Genomic DNA, 21,594 nt, shown 5'->3' with positions numbered 1-21,594 from the left:
GGACAGTTGTGTCTACTATGAAAACAATGTCATATGATATTGTAGCAATAGAAACAGAGGAGATAAACAACGAGATTTAACAGCATGAAGAGAAGAAATGGGCATTAAGTGTAACGTTCCAGCAGAAACACTCCTAATATCTTAACTGAAAGAGGGTAAGCAGAGGAAATGGCAGACCAATTACACTGATTACAGTGGCTGCAAATGCGCGTGGCTACCTTCATGCTTCAGTGATGCTGTAATTATGTTTCTAAGAAATGCCGTATGCAGGCAACCTCATTCTTATTTCAGTCCTGCTGTTTATTTCCTGCCATTGTAACACACACACTTACGAATGGAGAAATACATGCTATACCACATAATGGGGTACCCCTGCTGAACTCCTATCAAAGTAATGGCCATTTTAGAAGATCATTTCATACTTTTTTCTTTATATTTTGGTCAAACTTCAGTCAGTCTTTATCAAATCAATTTGTGCTAACAGGGCACTTTAATACACTTACGTTCTCATACATATATTCACTATTGACCGTAAGGCCTAGGATGAAATTGTGAAAAAAAGATGAATGGTGACCTGCCCCTAATTTTGTCATACGATTGTATGCCTTTTACTATCTCTGTATAAGTATATAATTGAGAATTCGGAAAAATATATGGGTATTTCAATCTAGGAAGACGCATATTTTAACATGTTACCTTGTTGTTATTACTGTTAGCAACCATTCAAGGTGTGGACATATGACATGATTAATTTTCTGGTGATTCAGATTCCATAAATAGTTGATCCTTGAAATAGTTTCAAAATGCCAATGTGTGTTCCCTTCATCTTTTAAAATCATCTCCTCCCATTCCCATCTGGTCAGGCTATTAACCCATATTTGGGACATGCACTTTCCTCCTTCTCTCATTCTAAATTGCATTTCAGAAAAATGACTCTGATGTGCCAAGGATGGCCTGAAGGTCACAGCCTGAGGCTGTGGGCAGGTCTCCTGGAAAGTGTTTCCCAACAGGGAAACACTACCGGGATAGACTAAGCCAGATCAAATGAGGGTCTGAAGCAATGACATCGAGAATTTGATGAGATCTCTGAGGCAAAATGACCAGCATGTGGTAACTAATAGATGTGGGGCTTAAGGGAGATAGAGGAATCCAGAATGATTTCCACATTCTGATTTAGTTAGATGGGGAATGGTGATGCTATTATCGAATTAAGGAATACAGTTGAAAAAAATCAAGACAGTTTTAGAAGACGATAATGAGTTCAATTTTGAACATGAATTTGAAGTGTCAATGGGATATTTTTCTTCAAAGATGAATGTTCTTTCACTCCGAAGAAAAATGGGGAAGGTCAAAGAAAAGAACTAGGGACTTTTCTGAAGGCTAGAAAATGTATCTACAACTTCAATCATCCTTGAAATATCCTGAGAACAAATTAGGATGTTAAGACAACTATTTCTCTTTGCTACATAATTATTGATCTGAATCCTCTTTAATAGAATATTTGGTTATCCTAAAAATATATCATATGTTGGTGTTTTGATTAATACAACATATTATTGCTTAGGTAGAAATTTAAACAAATTTTGAGTAATTAGAATCAGAATATTGAAACCTTTCTGACAATTAAAGTCATAATTCATTTCTACTCATTTACGCACCTGCAGTGAGTTGCAAAAAGGTAATTATATTCATTGCAAATTTACATGCTATGCATGTTCTGGTAAGCATTCTGCAGGAAAGTGTTACAGGAAGACCCAGGTGCTTAAATTAATAAACATTAGGAAATCACCAAGAGAATTAATCTACACTAGTTATTGTTTTCAAACTAATTATTTAATAATTGAATAGCTCTGTACACCTGGCCCCTAATCAAGGGATTCCATGACTTCACGGGCTTGGGGTTCACATGTGATCGATCATTTACTACCAAATTTGCATAAGGCAGGACACTGAACTGGGTAGTTGGTGGAGGGCCATTTAAATTTCCCTGAAGTTCCTCCTGAAAGTTCACAAATCAAAACATTCACACTTGTAAAACAGGGGTGTAATTAATTGTAAGAAGCCTTGTTAGTACTTCAAACCTAAGAACAAACAAGCTTTGTTGCAGATACCAAGTTCCCTGGCAGAACTTTTAAAGGAGGCATTATCATTTGGAAGGTATGATGACCCATGGGTTTGACATAATAATCATAATATTCTCACCTTTGGGACAATACTTTCTCCTTGTTCTAAGGTCTGTCCAAAGGCTGTGTTCCCAAGAACCTCCAGAGGACTTTTATTTTTACCCTGAATATCGGCATTCTGAAAATTGCATGTTAATGTGAGGAAACCTAGGAGACGCCTTTCTCAAAATTGACTCCACTTCACCGCAGTCCAAGCAGTATGAAGAATGTATGTATGCTTCTCCCCTATCTAAGATCACTAAAAATATAAAAGCAATGTTTAGAGTAATGCTTCTATTTAGCACATAGTATATTAGGCATTCACTAAATATTTGTTGAAAAATTAAATAGATGAATAAATAAGTGGCTAATGGAAAAACTACCGATTGAATGAATGAATACCGTGTTTCCCTGAAAATAAGACCTAGCCAGACCATCAGCTCTAATGAATCTTTTGGAACAAAAATTAATATAAGACCAGGTCTTATTTTAATATAAGACCGGGTATATAATATAATGTAATATAATGTAATATAATGTAATATAATATAATATAATATAATATAATACCGGATCTTATATAATACATAATATATAATTATATATTATGTATTACATAAGACCAGGTCTTACATTAATTTTTGCTCCAAAAGACGCCTTAGAGCTGATGGTCTTATTTTCGAAGAAACACGGTACATGAGGTAGTTTTCTGATTCTGCAACAGCAGGGACAGTAGAAGCGGTGACTACTCCATTTTTAACCCAGTCACACCTCTGCAACTGTCTTCTCCTTAAGGGTTTACTCATGTCCATCCACTAGACTGACATTCACGGGAATAAGCAGAGGAAACCAGCTTCGCTCCAGATCATGGAATCCAATGTCTGCAATGGGTTGAGCTCTTAATAAATGTTTTCTGAATATGTATTGAGAGGTTAACCAGCAACTCACCTCAGATATGTCAGATACAAGAAAAGTATAACAACATAAGGAAATTAGAAATAGTATTCAATTCACGGTTTACAAATATGTAACTACAGAACATTAAACTGATATTTGAAACAGGGAAGAGAAGGAAAAACCCTCATTTGCAGAGCTTCATCTCACATGTGTGCGAACATTCTTTGAATATCACCTTGTTTAATTTTCCCACTACTTGTTCAGTAGGCTCCATTTTTTATTTAACAGACCAAGCATCTGAGACTCACAGAGAGGTTAATCTCTTCAAAATCCATCACAGGTGACAGAGCTAGTTCCTGCACTCTTGTCACTGTGGTTCCAAATTCCACATTCTATCTATATCATGACACTTCCTGAATTCTCTATAGAATATTGGATGTTAGAATTTAACCCCAGGCCAAAAGATCAAGTCTGGTTTTGTTACCTAAGATCAACCAATGATTGAATACTTCATACCTGAGTTCTCCCATAGATGGAATGATATTAAAGTGTGCCCAATAAAGAAGATAAAATAGGTAAATAGTGATTTCTACAATAGGATGCGGCAGACTTAGAAAAAAAAAACACTCATTTTTTTCTAAGTCACAATTTTAAGTGTACAATTCAATGAGTTTTATAATCATCACCACAATTAAAATACAGAACATTTTTCATCATGTTAGTCAGCTGCCTCATGACCATTTGTAGTCAATCCCTCTCTTTAGAAGAAACCACTGTTCCATTGCCATAGCTTTGTTTCTTATGTTTTTGAACTTCATATAAAGGAAATCATATAGTATGTAGTATTCTGTGTATGTCTGCCTTCTTTTGCTAAAAATAGTATTTTAGATTCATTTATTCTATTCTGTGTATCAGTAATTAACTCCTAATTGCTGAGTTGTATTCTAATATATGAACATACATGTGATTAAGCCTTCATCCATTGATGGATATTTGGGTTGTCTAAGTTTTTAACTCTTATGAATCAAACTGCTATGAATATTCTTGTACAGTATTTTGTGGACATACGTTTTCATTTCCTAAGGTAAATATCTAGGAGTAAAACTGCTAGATCATGGGTTGTTTAAATGTACGAGAAACTTCCAAAATATTTACATTGTGGGTTTGGCATTTTACACTCCCACTGGCATTCTCACAAGTAGTATTGCCCGAGTTATTATTTTTATCATTATTATTGTTCATTGTAAGGGTATTCATTGTAAGGTCACAGCCTGGGGCTGGGGGCAGGGTTGCTGAGGAAACGGTGCATCAGGTAGTGAGATGATTAGTAACGCTAAGTATCTTATATAGACACTGGCTGGTCCTTTCCTTCTTTATGAAATGTCAGTTCGAGTCTATTTTTTCCCACCACATACTGCATTTTTTTGTCTTTTTATTGAATTTGATCTATGTTGTTTTATTTGGATAGAAATCCTTTCAGTTATATGTATTGCAAATATTTTTTCCTACTTTGTGGTTGACTTTTCATTTTTTTAATGGTGCCTTTGAAAGAGCAGAAGATCTTTCATACTTTTATTGAAGTTAAATTCACGTAACATAAAATTCACCATTTAAAGAGTACAATTCAGTGAATTTTAGTACCCTGACAGTGCTGTACAACCATCACTACTAAGTCCAGAACATTTTCATCACCCTGAAAAGAAAGCCCACAACCATTAAGCAGTCACTCTCCATTTCCTCTTCCTCTGGCTCCAGGCAACCACTAATCTGCAACTATGCCTATGAATTTGCCTATTCCGGAAGTTCCATATAAATTTTTATGATGTCCATTTTGTATTACTTTATCATTGATTTAGCACTATTTGTCTTGTCTATATAATCTTTACTGACCGAAAGGTGGCGTAGTGTATATTCCAGAAATTTTATGGTTTATAATTAGTTCTATGACTCATACTGAGTTATTTTTTGTATAATGTCAGGGAAGGGTTGCTATTCATTTTTCCACATGAATACCTAGTTGTTTCAACCCCATTTGTTGAAAAGGCTATCTGAACCCAGCGGAATTACCCTGTCACCTCTTTTTATACAATAGATAAAAATATATTGGGGCCTATTTCTGGACTCTGTCTTATTTCATTTCTCTATATGTTTATGCTTATACTGATAGCACATTGCCTTGATTATTACAGCTTTACTAGTTCTTGAAGTTAGTGCAAATCCTCCAACATTGCTTTCCTTTTGTAAAATGGTAAAAATTTTATACTAGATCCTTGGTGTTTTTCTAAAATAATTAGAATCAGCCTCTCAATTTCTACAAAAATTTATGTGAGGATTTTGATTAACATTGCATTTAATGTGTGGATTAATTAAGGAGGATTAATATCTTAACAATATGACATCTAGAATCCATATTACATGGTATATCTTTCCATTTATGGGGATCTTTTAAAAATTATCTCAGCAATATTTAGTGGTTTTTATTGTAGACATTGTACACAATTTTTTGCTAAATAATTTTATATATTATACATTATTGGAAATGGCATTGTTTTATTTAATTCTGTTTTCTAATGTCCATTGCTAGTATAAAGAAATACATTTTTGTGTGTGTATATTGAACTTGAATCCTGAGACCTTGCTAACTTTACTTATTAGTACTGCTAGTTATTTTTGGCTGCTTTGGCTTTTCTAGATAAATGATTAAAGCATCTGTAAATAGAAATTTTTATTGTCTCTCTTATTTATTGTCTTTGTCTTATAACACTGTCTAGAACCACCACTTTGTATGTGAATAATAGTGCTTGGAGACAAATCTTTCATTTTTTTTCCTAGTTTTACAAAGGGGCATAATACTAGGTAGGATGTTAAACAAAAACTTTTGACAGATGCACCTTATTAGATTAAGTTCATTTCTTTTTATTCCTAGGTTCCTGAGATTTTTTTCTTAAATCAATAATAGATGTTCGATATTTTCTTTTTTTTCTGCATCAATATAGTAAATTACATTAACTATTGATCAACTCTTGCAGTCTTATGACAAACCCCTCTTGGTCATAATGTATTACCCATTTCCTATTTTCATAGATTCAATTTTTTTAATATGCTGTTAAAGTCTTGCAGTTTGCCTTTGTTCAAGAGTAGTACTAGTCATTAATTTTGTTTTCTTCAAAGCCGGTGGAGTCATTTGGGCTTGGAGATTCTATGTGGGATTATAAGAAAAATAAGTTTCTCTCCTTGGCACTACAATGTCTCATTGTTTACAAAACTAACCATGTCCAAGAGGAGAATGAATAGCATGACACTATCTAGAAGGAAAGCAAATTCTTGGAGTTCTATTAGCACATTGAATCCAAAAGTCTAAGGCTTCAGGCTGTTGGGCTTGGTCCAGTAGCCTTCGTTTTTCCTCTATCAAGTTAATGGCCACTTAACTAGATTCCCAGCCTCCTCTCTTGCTCCACATAAACTTGTTTTCTGCACAGGACACACAGTGAATTTTTAAAATAGCACATATTCTGTTACTCTACTGAAAATTCTATTTAAGGTTAGCATTAAGGACCTAATTACACCTCAAACAGAATTTAAAGCTCTTACACACTGTGTATTCTGATCCCTGCAGATTCCTGAGCTCTCTCCACATCCTGCCATCCAATTTACCCATCCAATTTACCCGCTGTACTTTAGCGACTCAATTTCCATTATGGAAGGGTGTGAGCCATGGGTATTTCTGGGGAAGAGCTTTCTAGGCATTGAGGCTGAGACAAAAATGTTGGCATGTTCCAGAGGCAGCAGCAACCTGGGGTGGCTGGTGGGGATCCAGTGAGAGTAACAGTAAGAAGACATGAATTTGAAGAAGGCAAGGATGTGCGTGTCTTGAGGACCCAGAATCCATTCACATTGTTTTGGAAATCCTTTGAAAAAATTCCAGCAAAGAGCCATGATTTCATTGGCCCATAGCAAACACACACGTGACCTACTTTTTTCTTTCTGCGTAAGTCCTCACTAGAAGATGAAAAATAAGGCTCGTATTCTAAGACTGAAAATCATTCATGATTTCACATTATTATTACATTTTTCACCTAAACATACATTTAAAAGTCTTATAGGGTGATTTATAGATGACTTCTACTGTGGAGAGTTTTCTTCTGCACATTTTATAAATAGGCAGACTAAACTAGAGAAAGATGTTAGCTTTTCTTTTCTTTTCTTTTTTTTTTCTTTTTTTTTTTACAAAGTGCTTGGTTTGCTTTTTAAAATTGGGATCCTTCTTTAGCTAAGCTATAACTTTTCATTCATGAGTCAGATGATAACAGGGCAAACATGAGTCTATTACATTCTACCTGTGTGGTCTTGGATGAGTTATCTAACCTCTCTTCCTCCTCTGAAAAATGGGACTATAAATACCTACACCACTTATAATAAGCTAACACACTGCATGACACGTAGTAGGTGCCTCAGAATGTTCTCTTTCCATTTGGAACTTCCTATATTTCATTGAGTCTGAGTGGCAGGCATGATATGTCAGGAGTCACTACAAAGATCTGTTTGAATTTGGGAATAGTAAAGGTTGACAGAAAAAAAAATCAAATATCATGTGATCACCCTTGATTATCTTTCACTACCTGGACAAATGTTGTTCAATATAGCCAGTGTCAAAATGAAAGGAATTGAAGAAATCACAAATGGAAAGATATTCCATGATCATGGAGTTTAGGAATTAATATTGTTAAAACGTCCATACTACCCAAAACAAATATGGTAAGTTTCATGACATAGGTCTTGGTGATATTTCGAATCTGACACTGAAAGCAAAAGAAACAAAAGCACAAATAAACAAGTAGAATTATGTCAAGCTAAAAAGCTTCTGCTCAGCAAAGAAAACCATCAACAAAATGAAAGCCAACCTACCAAATGGGAGAAAATAATTACAAATCAATATCTAATAAGGGGCTAATATCCAAAGTACCAGGGCTATCAAAAAATGTATACACATTTTAAGAGATGTTATCTATGTATTATTTTTTGAAGTTGAAGTGAATTATGGCAGCATGTAGTAGTATTATGACATTTGCTCAAAAGATGGCCTTAATCAAATGAATGCTAGCATCACCATGCAATAGGCAGGACAGTCAAAGAAAATGGGAGACATGCAGTTGCCGTTAGAGGAGCGCAAGACCATTTTGAAGTGGTATTTGAAATTCGAGAACGCTGTGGAAGTACAACAATAGTGGAGGCGTGAGTGTGCAACAGAACCTCCAGCATGCCTAACAATTGCACGCATTCGTGATAAGTTTGAGACACATAGCACTGTGTGAAGAAATTGAAATAGCATGCACAGTAATATAAGTGGACACTTTGGTCATTGTTGTTCAAGCAGTAGTTTGTCGTAAACAGAAGTGTCTAGATGCTGATAGTAACCACTTTGAGAACCCCTTGTCATTGCAGAAGTCAAACGTGACTCGTATTCATCTTTTGTTATTGGTATATATTGAGTATCACAATTTTAATAATTTTTTTTTCCTTTCTTAAAATGGGTATACATTTCTTTGGCACCCTCTGTATATAAAAACTCATGTAATTTAAAAACAAAAAAAATCTGATTTAAAAATGGGCAGATCTGAAAAGATATTTTTTCCAAAGATGACATACTGATTGCCAACAGACATATGAAAAGATGCTCAACCTCACTAACCATCAGAGAAATGCAAATAAAAACCACAATGAGATACCACCTCACACCTGTCAGAATGGCCATCATGAATAAATCAACAAAGAACAAGTATTGGCGAGGGTGCAGAGAAAAGGGAACCCTGGGGCACTGTTGGTGGGACTGCAAATTGGTGTAGCCACTACGGAAAACAGCATGGAGGTTCCTCAGAATATTACAATTTGAATTACCATATGATCCAGCAATCCCACTTCTGGGCATTTATCCCTAGAAAACAAAAAACACTAATTTGAAAAGATATATGTACCCCCATGTTCACTGCAGCATTTTTTAAAATAGCCAAACTATGGAAACAACCTAAGTATTAATGGATAGAGGAAGGATAAGGATACAACACACACACACACACACACACACACACACACACACAAAATATTATTCAGCCATGAAAAAGGAAAAAAAAAGAAATCTCGCCATTTGTGATAATATGGATGGACCTGGAGGACATTGTGCTAAGTGACATAAGTCAGACAGAGAAAGACAAATATCATATGATGTCTCATATACATGGAATCTAAAAATAAAGCAAAATTCACAGATACAGAGAACAGATCGGTGGTTGCAAGAGGCTGGGGGTGGGGGAGGTGGAAGAAATGAGTGAACGGTTTTCTTGCTTTTTTTTTGTAGTTCAAATGAATTTAGTAAAATTCTTTTAAAAGAAAAGAGGAGCACTGCAGAACAGCGACTTGGTGGAGTACCTGAACAGAACACGTCTTAGTGGGCTGTACCTGATGGGGAGTTTGGTGGGGAGTTTGCCTGGTGTCTGTACACACATGGCAGACAGTGGGTTTGACTGAGGCAGTAAAGAAGTATGCAAATGGAGCCCAGCCTTCCCACACTCATTCTTGAGCTCTAAGTAAGAGAGGGCTGGGAATTGAAGATGAGGTAAGGATATCTAATGCACCTGGAGTCCTCAGATTTAGAAGTCTCTCCTTGTCACCCACCTGCCCCTGCCCCAGATGTCCTAAGTTCCCACCTTCAGCTTCTTAACATTTTAGTTCAAAACCCCTAAGTTTCTTCCAATAGAACCTAAGCCATCAGAAGTTTGAGTCCCCATTAGACCTGCTCCCAAACCATCTCCAACAGAAAACACATTTCCCCTCTTTCAAGGGTAGGATGCCCTTGGTCTTGAGAAAGCAGTGCCTGGTCTGCATGTGGTGAAAGAAATGGAGAGAAGGAGGAACATTTTCACTGTGACCTGGCAAGAGTCACCCTTGCATCAAGGATGGGTAAAACGACACCTTTTACAAGACACAAAAAGAGGGGGAAAAGGAAAAAATGTATTTGCACATATCAAGGATACACTGAATATTCAAACACTAAGATACTGCTACATTTCCAGCTGTGGAAAATTGTTTCAAGAGAGAGATGGAGTGAGGTGAGAACTTCTAACAAGGGGTTCAAATCCAGCCTAGGTGGTCAGGAAGTCATCCAATAGCTCACTTTGGACAGATGGTGTTGTGAGGAGGCTTTCACTTTTAAAAATTTATTTATTAACATCAATAGGACACAATTTAGGACATTTAGCTTTCTGGTCTCCAGCCCACATGGCAAAGTAGTTAATTTGCCAGGTAGGAGAATTAGCATCTCTGTAATTTTGGAAATAACACAGAATTTCCAGGAAGAAATTGTGGTTCCAATCCCACTTCCTTTTGATGTACCTCATCTCTACCTACCCCGAGCCCCCTCATCTATCTCTGAGGTCTATCATCTTCCCAGTTCTAACGTTTCATGTGTCTGTAAGAATATTTTTAAGTCACTTAGGTAATATGCAAAATAACTAAGGGTGCTAACCCTGCAGTGACATTTAGATGCCTAGAAGTTCCTTCTTTGGGCAGTGACATCTATCAAGAAGTGTGACAGCTCTGAATAGCAGTTAAAACGAGAGAGAGAGTTTATCAACCTTCCTATTCACTGCACATTTATAGGAGGTTTGAACGTGGCAAGCAAACTCGTAGGGCCGTGTTAACGAGGTGGCCTTTACCTTGAAAGAGATCTGTAGCTGAACTGTGTCTCGAGACTTGGTGTTTTAATAAGATTGCATCCCACTTGAACAGAGGCCAGGCAGGCCATAGAAAATGCCATGTCTGCTAGACGCTGGATGACGTTTGCCCTGGAGGAGAAGAGGTTGGGCTGTGTCACAGCCTACACATTTTCAGCCATTCACCTATCTCTGCCAGCGCCCGAAAGCTTTCACGCTCCCCATGTCCTCCACTGTGCGCCAGTAGCTAAGGACAAAGAGGTAATGGACATATCCAAACTTATGACACCACATTACCAGTTCATTCACTCTCCTGACATTTCAAAGTGATCCTCTACCTTTGTGACCTTTAGAACAATAGATTATTTATGTAGGTATTTCAGAAGATGTACAGTGCATTAAAACTACTGAAGCGTTTTATGGGCTGGTGGGAGCACAGGGGAGACTCAAGTAAAAGGAAAATAGTGTTCCTCTTCTAGTTACTTTTGAAATGGCTTAAATCATCCACAGAATAAAGGTTATACTAATAAATGTCTCTCTTGTTCTAAATGCTCTAAATGTGAACACTTCTTTGGAACATATAAAGTCATATATGGTAAATGGGCTATCGTGAGATACAGTGGAACGGTACTAATTTCTTTTTGAGTCGCTCTTTATTCTCCTTCCCCTTGACCAAGTTCCAAATTGCAGTAGTGTGGGAGTGAGGAATATAGATTGACTGAGGCAGATACTGGTATCTTTGAGGCTGGAAGTAGTATGAAAATGCAGTGACACAAGTCTGGTTTTCGTTATTATCATGGTATAAAGTGATGTCGTGAAGTGATCATACCGTTTCCACATTCTTCCATCATTCTCCTCCTTGCTCACTACAAGTGAGGAATCCATATCTATAGTCCCCACAATATGCCATGCCCTTGCACGTTTTGTCTAAAATATCCATTGTCCACCTTGTAGTCTTCTATTTAGTCTTCAAAACCCAACAACTGCTTGGGTCAATTGACTGAAGCACAACTGCTTCAGTCAATTAAAGTCTTCCCTACATTCACTCTGTATCCGACCGTATGTTCACACTGCACCTTGTAATGTTTAACTGCGTGGATTCAGAAGTCAGATTACAAACCTTGGCTTCGTTGTGTACTTGTGGAATTCTGGCTAAGTTTCTTAACCTATCTGTGACTTTTATTTACCTCCATGAAAATGAAAATAGACTTGTCATAGTTTTTGTAAAGATTCTAAAGATATACATTGAAACATTTTTAAAGCAGTATTTGGTGTAAATGAGTGTTCAATAAATGGTAGCTCTTTTTTTATTATGTCTCCATTACATATATCACACGGAATGAAAAAATATGTGACACCTGCTATATTAGATATCAATTCTTGGTATCGTAACTGTAACACAGTGGTTCTTCCATTTCACTGTAATCCAAGACCATGTTGCTCATTCTTTTGTGCTTGTCATTTGCACCAGTTCAGTTTAGTTCTTGCCCTCATTAAATTAATTCTCAAGGAATGTTAACTTCAATTTCTTACTTTTTCATGCAGAGGAGGATTCAGTTAGGGAACATTGTTGTTTCATATTTTTCTCCAAACATTATGAATGGGACTTGAACGCTTTGGACTGTTTTGATCATACCACAGTTCTTCTAGAACCAAATGACATACGTTCCATAAAATATCTTTTCTCCAGTAAAAATAATTTAAAAATTACTCTGCAACACGTCTTATGAATGCACTTATTCATCAAACTGTCAAAGTTCAGGTGCTGTACAAAAGAGGTGAGTCATAGCAGGTACATACAGTAAGCTCCCTCGTTACTTATCTGAGATCCTAATTTTAGAAAACAAAACAGTAAGTCAGCAGAAAGGTGAGCTGAGTTATGAAATAGGAGAAAAGAGCTCTGAATACATTCCCTGAACACTTGAATCCAGCTATGTCACTTCTCATTACTCAATCTATTAATTAATAATCATTAGTATTACTAATGGTAATACTACTACTAGTATTAGTACTTCGCCTATACTTGGTTAAGTAGGTTCTGTCAACTTGCAGTTGATATGGCTTATACACCAGACAAGTCCTCATCTGTAAAAGAGACATAATACTACATTGCAGTACTAAGCAAAGGATTGGGTTCTTTCATTCCTCAAATATATTCCAAGTTCGTACCATACTCCCAATGCCTCTTGAGGCATTGGGGTACAGTAGTGAAGAACACTGCTGTCTGTATACACATGGATCCCTCATTCTAGATATATGGACAATCCATGGGTCTGGCATATGGTAGAAATACAATAGAGATAGAGCCTTTCTCTTTTACTCTTTCTGATGTTATTAGGGTAACCCAATGCCTTCATATGAATCCAAAGAAAGTAAAATCCAACATTTAGGAAAATGGAAACTTTGAACTATGAATGTATAAGATATTCTAATACCCAGTATCTATCTTTAATTATTTGACAAAATTGCATAGCAAGAAATTAAAATGCTTTATAGGATTTAAAAGAAAACAACCAAGAACAATTTAGAGGCACTTATTATGTCTTAATATAAGAAATTCTCTCAGTCAAGATCAAGTTTATTTCCCATAAACTCTACACCTAGGCCAGTGGGAGCACATGGTAAGTTTCAATGGATATTTGTTGATCAAAGTCATAAAGAATTGGGAACAAATATATGGTGATGGAAAGAGAACTGACTCTGGGTGGTGAACACACAATGTGATATATATATAGATGATGTGTTACAGAATTGTACACCTGAAATCTATGTAACTTTACTAACAATTGTCACCCTAATAAATTTTAAAAAAGTATACATATAAAAAAGAAGCAATAAGATAATACAATAAATATCACACACACATACACGCACACACACACACACACACACACACCAGCTTAAATTCAATTTCTACATATCTTTAATAGACGACAGTAAAGTTCAGTTGAATATAAATTTATTTAGTATTTTATATTGTAGATTCAAGAACTATTCTCATAAAAAAACAAATCAAGAAGAATTGGCTGACTGAGAAAATGAATGATACTGTAAGATAAGCTGCCTCCTTCAGTTGTGTTTTTCCACTTCCTCGAGCTTTTCAAGGAATCTGTGCAACTTCCCCCTAAAAGTCATCAGCAACTCGAGTACAGAATCTCAAGAGGCTAAATGACCTTTAGGGTCCTCTTTACCACTCAATGCTCAGATCCTCTTCCTCTGATTTGATACTTCATCATGGCTTTTTTTTTTTTTTAACTTTCCAACATGGAGCTCCTCTCCATTTACACCAATATTACTGTGTTCTGCTCTATTAGTCTCTTAATCTCTTCGCTAATTCCCATATGTTCCTGCATCATTTAATTAAGGGCTGCACTGTTATGTGGCTGAGGCTCAATGTCCTTTCCTGCTGTGAAAACACTCAAGCTCTTGGGAACGTGGAATTCTCACTCTGGTTGGAGTTTGGAAATCTTGGCCTCATTTACATAACTGAAAAATATTTTTGAAAGAGATTCATGCTTGTATCCAACAGAATCCAATTCATGGAACCGTTTATCTTTTTTACTTGTTACCTTTACTTTTTATCAAACAGGGAATGGAGAGCAAAAACATTATTCCAAAATACTGACACTATGTGTTATAAAGTACCTCACAGAGTGGACAGGATAGACGTTAATTCAGTAAATGGCTTAGTCACGACTGTAAAAATGGCAGGCAGTAGCTTCTCATAAATTCAGATTTCTGCCAAGAAAATGAGGATGGAACTCAGTTTTCTCTAGTTACAAAACAATTTGCTAGCTTTTTGTCAAAAGTTAAATCTAATTTTCCAACAATTCTATAAAGTAGGTTGAAGTTGTCTTTGCATTGTAATTTTTTTAGAAGACCTGTTTTACAGATTAGGAAGTTAATAAAAATTTTTTTTAATTGTATACTGTAAAATGATCTGTAAGTTGGGGGGAAAAACACCTTAATTTCCTCACAAAATTCACAAGAATGACCTCATCTACTTTAATCTTACAAAAATAATCTGATAAAACAGCTCATAATTTTACCACACACATGCAAGAATTTTTTTTTAACAGGGGGTTCTATAATCAACCAGGAACAACACATATTACATTTCCATTACATTTCCACCATTGTAGTTAACATAAGGAAAATGGAGACAAAATATAAAGCCATCTAAAAGAGCTATTTCAAGTCATATTAATAAAGAAGATGATTGTTCTCTGTTTTGTTTAGGCTACACCTGGAATATTATGTATCAGTTGGGTTCATCCCAAATTAAGTGATTGTGTTCTTGTGTTCACACTTCAAAGCTATTCAAAAGAACTGAAAATCATGATTAATGAAAGATGTTTGAAATAACTGGCACTTAACCTGACAAAGAAAAACCAAATCCTCAAAGGATATGGCAGACTTCCAGTTCCAGCCTCAACATGCAAAGAGCTTGGAACTCATCACTCCAGGGGTAAAGAACTTGCCAGAGCCATGTCCCAGAGCCAATGGAAAGGAGCATGGATGAATCTTAAATGCATATTGCTAAGTGAAATAAGCCAATATGAAAAATATTATATGATTCCAATTACATGACATTCTGAAAAAGACAAAACTATGGATATCACAAAGAGATCAGTAATTGCCAGAGATACAACGGGATTAGGGGGAGGCTGAAGAGCTTAACCTCTAGGGATTTTGAGGGTGGTGAAACTCTTCTATATGCCACTGCAACGGTAAATACAACGCATTTAGCATTTGTCAAAATCCATAGAATTTTACAGCACCAAGAGTAAACCTTAGAATATGCAAATTTAAAAAATTATTTAGGATGCAGGGGAATCCCAGGATGGAATGTACAATGTGGCCAAAATGAAAAATTCATTGTAGATTTATGAAACAACCTCACTGAAGGGGATGATGGAATAAGCTGCTGATACAAGTGAGTTTGGAAACGAATGGACTCTGTAAGACTAAAGGCCAAAGGAACTATATATGTAAGCGCTGTATTCTCATTGATAAAGTTGTTTCCCATAGGCATATGGATTAAAGATTCTAAAACCACTGTACATGATTCTGGAATTGGCCAGTTAAGTAAATGGATGGCAGATGATGGAAGCCAGTTTTCTCATTATTGGAGAAGGATATTACAAATAAGCAAGGAAAGATGACAAGAATGATTCGTGGAGTAATAGAGTTGGAGACATCAGGATTGCAGATACAGAAATATTTATAGATATGTGTATGTACCTAAGTTAGCATACACACATCGAGCTCCTTGCTTTGTTTCTGAGAGGTTCTAGAAGTAACAACACACCAACAGCAAAGAGCACAGCTAATACCCAGAACATGGTTTCAAGTACCATTTTCCAATGAAAGGAAGGAGAATTCTTTGGAGAAATGGCTGATTCTAAGGCTGGGGCAGGAAATATATAAGATGAGGCTGGAGCATCTTATGGTGCCAGAATGTAAGGAAGTGGTACACACACATGCAAAATAATTGAGGTATGTCAAAGGAACATAATAACAAATGGAAGAGCTCACCATGACTAAAACTGGAACAATTTGAGCAACACAATAAAATGTAATGAATTATAACCCAACATATAAACATCTGTGAGTCTGTACAAGTATAAATTATCGAATGACTAAATAATAAATAGGGAGTTAGACAAATCTCCCATGCAGAAGAATTCCACTCTGTGTAGACCTTTCACTGCCAAGGAAGTGGAACATAATGTCCCATTCATTAAGTGTTGACAACTGCCTTCCAAAGAAGACAGTGTGGAAATAGAGAAAAAAGAATAATTTTTCAGTGGAGGAACCTGACAAACCCTAACAACCAGGTGATACATGTTTACATCAACCATAAAAAGTCATGTTGAAAATATGTTGTTGTATTAATCAGGGTTCTCCAGAGAAACAGAACCAAAAAGAGATAGATGATAGATAGATAGATAGATGATAGATAGATAGATAGATAGATAGATAGATAGATAGATAGATAGATAGACAGACAGACAGATAGATAATAAAAATAGGCTCATGCAATTAAGGAGGCCAGGAGGGCCCATATCTGCCACCTGCAAGCTGGAAAACCAGGAAAACCAGTGGTGTAATCAAGTCCAAGTTTGAAGACCTGATAGCGACAGGAGCTAATGGTGTAAATTCTGGTCAGAGTCTGACGGCCCAAGAACAGGAGTGCCCAAGTCCAAGGGCAGGAGAAGATGGATGTCCCAGCTTGCGTACAGAGAATATTTGCCTGTCCTCAGCCTTGTGATTTTATTCAAGCCTTCAATGGATAGGATGCTTCACTGGTGAGGGTGATATTCCTTGCTCAATCTACTGATTCAATTGATAATCTCTTCTGGAAGCACCCTCACAGATATACCCAGAAATAATGTTCTACCAGCTATTTGAGCATTCCTTAGCCTAGTCAAGTTGACACATAAAATTAACCAGCATAGCACTATTCATATGCGATGAGAATGGTACTTGTATGGCTATTCTTTCAAAATCCATAACCTCAGTCTAATAATGAGAAAAATATTATAAAATCTCAATTACCTTTTATTGACAAAAAAACCAGATCAGTAATCCTCATAACTGTCAAGATTACCATAAGTAATGTCTGAGAAATTGTCACAGCAAAGAGAAGCCTACTAATAAATGACTAATAAATGTAGTTTGGGATCCTGGAACAGAAAAAGGACATTCGGGGAAAAGTGAGGAAATCTGAATAATAAGTTCACGGACTTAAGTAAATAATAAGGTATTGACTGAATAATTGTGACAAATGTACTATACCAATATAACATGGAGAAATTGAATCTGAATCATGGGAAACCTGAACTTGAAGTATATGGTAAGTCTCTTTACAATAATTCTGTAAATCGAAGGCTGTTCTAAATTTAAAATTTTTTAAATAAAAGGATATGGCAGCCATCTTAAAATATCAGAGAGATCTCTGGTGAAAACAGTTGGCTTCCTCACTGCAATCTCCCAGACTCAGTCTAACCTAGTGTGTGGTCAAGGTCAAGAGGTTGACTCAAAGTGAAGAAAAATAACTACAAACACCTCATCATCACACACACACTCGCACAATTCTTTATTTAGAAAAGTTTGAACTAAGTGGTAGTGAGCTATTCAAAGAATTCAAGGAACGCCTAGATGATAGACTAACAGTAATGCTGTAGTACAACGCAGCAATATGACGATGTTATGTTATTGTCTACAATGACCTCTGGGCTGGCCACTTGTTTTTGTAAGTAAAGTATTATGGGAACACCACACACTCTTCTGTTTATGTACTGTCTGTGGCCATTTTCACACCACAATGGCAGACTTGAGTAGTGGTGACAGAGTAAGCCTGCAAAATCGAAAATATCTAGAACCTGGCCTTTTACAGAAAAAGTTCGTCAGCCCCTACATTAGACATCACCAATCTTTTGAGCCCTTGAACACCATTACACATTCCCACTATTTCCACTAGAGCCCAGCTTGACTGCTTACCCACTGTCAGTAAGCCACTATATTCAAGATGTGGCTTAACAAGCTTTTTTCTCTAGCCTGTTCTCTCAGCTTACCTGAAGAGAAAGAAAACATTGCTTCCTCATAAACAATGATGAGCACACGAAACCGTGACATCAAATGTCTAATGGATGTGCTCCCTGAGGACAGGTGTAAGAGTGCACAACCAGATAAGCAGGGAAGCACATGATATTAGTTATGCAACACGACCTGCAGCAGGTTGGTTTTAATCAGTTTCTGCACCTCTAACCCTGCACCTCATCTCCTATCCGTAGTAGAAAAGCAATATTAATGCTACAACACACGTGGCTTCACAAGCACAGAAATGCCAGTTGTTCATTCCTTGCTTCCAGCTTTTCTAATGGAAACTTGCCTCTTTCTTCCTTCTTTACTCTTTCCCTTCTTTTCTCCTTCCCTCCTCCCTTCCTTGCTTTCCCCCTTCCTTCTTTTTAATTTTCCTTGTAATAATTTCTTCAGTTTTTGAAAATGTATTGTATATAAAAGTGATATCCAGGGGTCAATGAGACAAAACTCCTTCCCTAAGAAACTCATTTTCTTTTGGAATAGTCTGAGAACTACTCCAAAAGATGTATTATGATTTATTAACTAGTATAACAGAGGTATAGATAAATAAGGATGCATTATGCAAGATTCGGAGAGAAACTGATGCTCTTGTAGCATTTAATTTTTTTATTGCTTCCTCCTACCATGACCAGATAAAGAAAGCATTTGGCCTTATAGCTTTAACTCATCACTTTCCACATATAAGAAGAGTGTTGTAGAAACAGCAGGTATGATTATTTCTTATGTTTGTATAGTATGCAGCAGCTCACAAGTCACTTTTTATCAACATATTCGATATACTCCAAAGATAGGCCTGTGGGATATAAAGGATCCAACAGTCAGGAGAGCTGTGTTTGTTAATAAAATGGCAATCCTGCCACCATTTTATTTCCAAATCTCTATTCTGTGATGCTGTTTCCCACGGACTCCATTCACCCCTCTCATTTCTTCTCAACACAAGGCTCTCTACGGACCCACACGCTTTGACGTGCAAGTTTTTTAAAAGCGTGCACTCCTTTCTGTAAATTACAACACCTTAAAAATAGGAAAGCTGTTATGCAAAGGTACGAGCCACTTGGGGAGTGTAATTAAGTGAGAAGCAGGAAAAAGGATTGCATGAGTTTTATCACTCCTCCTTCCCTGGGACCGCAAATCCAGAGCTAAACATCCTCTCTAAAATAGTAGAACTTTATATCCAAGAAAAATAATATGAAAATATGAATGTAATTTTGGTAATAAACCTTGCTCCTATATCTGCAATTTAGGATAATTCAAGCCAGTTCACAATAATTATCGAAACTTCTATGTTCTTCCAAGTTATAAATGTCAAAATTCCTTAGTGCCCCATAACAATCAACATTGATTCAAAATCTCTTACCTGAAGATATATTCCTTTATTCTGATTTCATTGTGATCTCTACAACATTATAAATTCTCTCTGAGCCTCACTATTTTCATCAGGATCCTCACACACTCTTTAAGAGTATTTAAAAAAACAAAAATTGTTAAGTAAGAAAAATGTCTACACAACGACCGGCATTTACCAGGGTCTCAATAAATATTAAGTGCATTGAATGGTATAGACGATTTGAATACAGTCATTAAGGAAACAATTTATTTTCTTTACATACAGACAGGGGTGAGAAAGTGTCTTAATGTTCTCATCATAACACCTTTTATAAATAAATAAATTCTTCATTTAGCCAGGGAAATACTATGATATAAAACATCTAAGCCAGGCAAGGAACATGATTAATTAGACCCATTTTCTACCATATTAAGACAGGAAAAAATGTCCTTCATGAAAGAAAACTGCTTTGAATATATTAAACTATCTCAAGTCCTCTCATGTTCTTTCCACACCGCTCTTCAAAGTTACAAATGTCAAGACTCCAGAAGCACCTCATGAAATGTAACATTTCCATTATTTCCGTTAAAAATTCTCTCACTGGAAATCTCCGTGCTTAGAAGCATGTCCAAGTCCTCTGCCCACAACTGAGTATCAGGGAGAAAACAAAAAGAGCTCAGGATTTCTAAAATTTATGTTGCAGTGGGCACACATTAAAGTTGATTACCCTTTCTGAGTTAGAAAACCACCCAGTTTTCTACCCGTGTTTCCCTTTTACTCTCACACTACTATTGCTTTCAAATGTGTGGGGATTTCCCCCCACCAAACAATTCTGTGACCCCAGCTTTGTGCTCTGCAATTTGACTCACTTCTGATACTGTCTACCTAAAGATAGCATCAGATTCCACAGACTAATGGATCAGTTTCGCAAGACAGTTCTCAGCCTACTTCAGATGTCAATCATAAGTCCAGGTCGTCACCTGAACTTCTGACCCATCAGCTATAAATCTGAGGTTTCCATGACTCCTTCCTCAGGTCCCATTAATTTGCTAGAATGGCTTGCAGAACTCAGAGAAATGCTTGCTTATATTTACCGGTTCATTAAAGGATATGAAAAGGATACAGATGAAGAGAGACATAGGGTGAGGTCTGTGAGGATCCTGAACATAGGAGCTTCTGTGCCTATGGAGTTGGGGTGCACTACACTTCCCATGAGTGGATGTGTTCACCTACCTGGGAGCTCTCTGAACCCCATATTGTTGGGATTTTTATGGGGACTTTTTCATGTCAGTATGATCAATTATTAATTTCATTTACAGGCCTTCTCCCCTCTTTAGAGAAGTGGAAGGTTTCAGGGAAGAAAATTCTAAGCTTCTCTTAATGGCGTGGCTTTTCCACTGACCAGCCCACTCTCAGGAGTCCATCAAGAGTCATCTCAGAGCAAAAGACACTCCAATCACCCAGGATACTACAAGGGCTTCCGGAGCTCTGAGCCAGGGACAGAGGACAGAGACTACTACCGTGTTTCCCCGAAAATAAGACCTAGTGGGACAATCAGTTCTAATGTGTCTTTTGGATCAAAAATTAATATAAGACCCGACATTATATCATATCATATCATATGTATCATATCAAATCATATATCATATCATATTATACCTGGTCGTATGTTAATTTTTGCTCCAAAAGACGCATTAGAGCTGATTGTCCGGCTGGGTCTTATTTTCGGGGGGACACGGTAGGTATATTTTCTACTATCTCACACTTTCCTAAAGGGGAGTCTCTTGGCTATTCACTCAAAACTGTTCTTGCTTTTGCCACAAATACGGTAATAGTTGCCATTGGATTTCTCAATTTATTGAACACTTTTAGTATGAAATTTGAAGTGTCAGTT

The sequence above is a fragment of the Rhinolophus hipposideros genome (genome assembly GCF_964194185.1).
Source record: "Rhinolophus hipposideros genome assembly, chromosome: 21".
Classification (NCBI taxonomy): Eukaryota; Metazoa; Chordata; class Mammalia; order Chiroptera; family Rhinolophidae; genus Rhinolophus; species Rhinolophus hipposideros.
The sequence above is the reverse complement of the archived record's forward strand: the minus strand, read 5'-3'. Positions refer to the sequence as shown.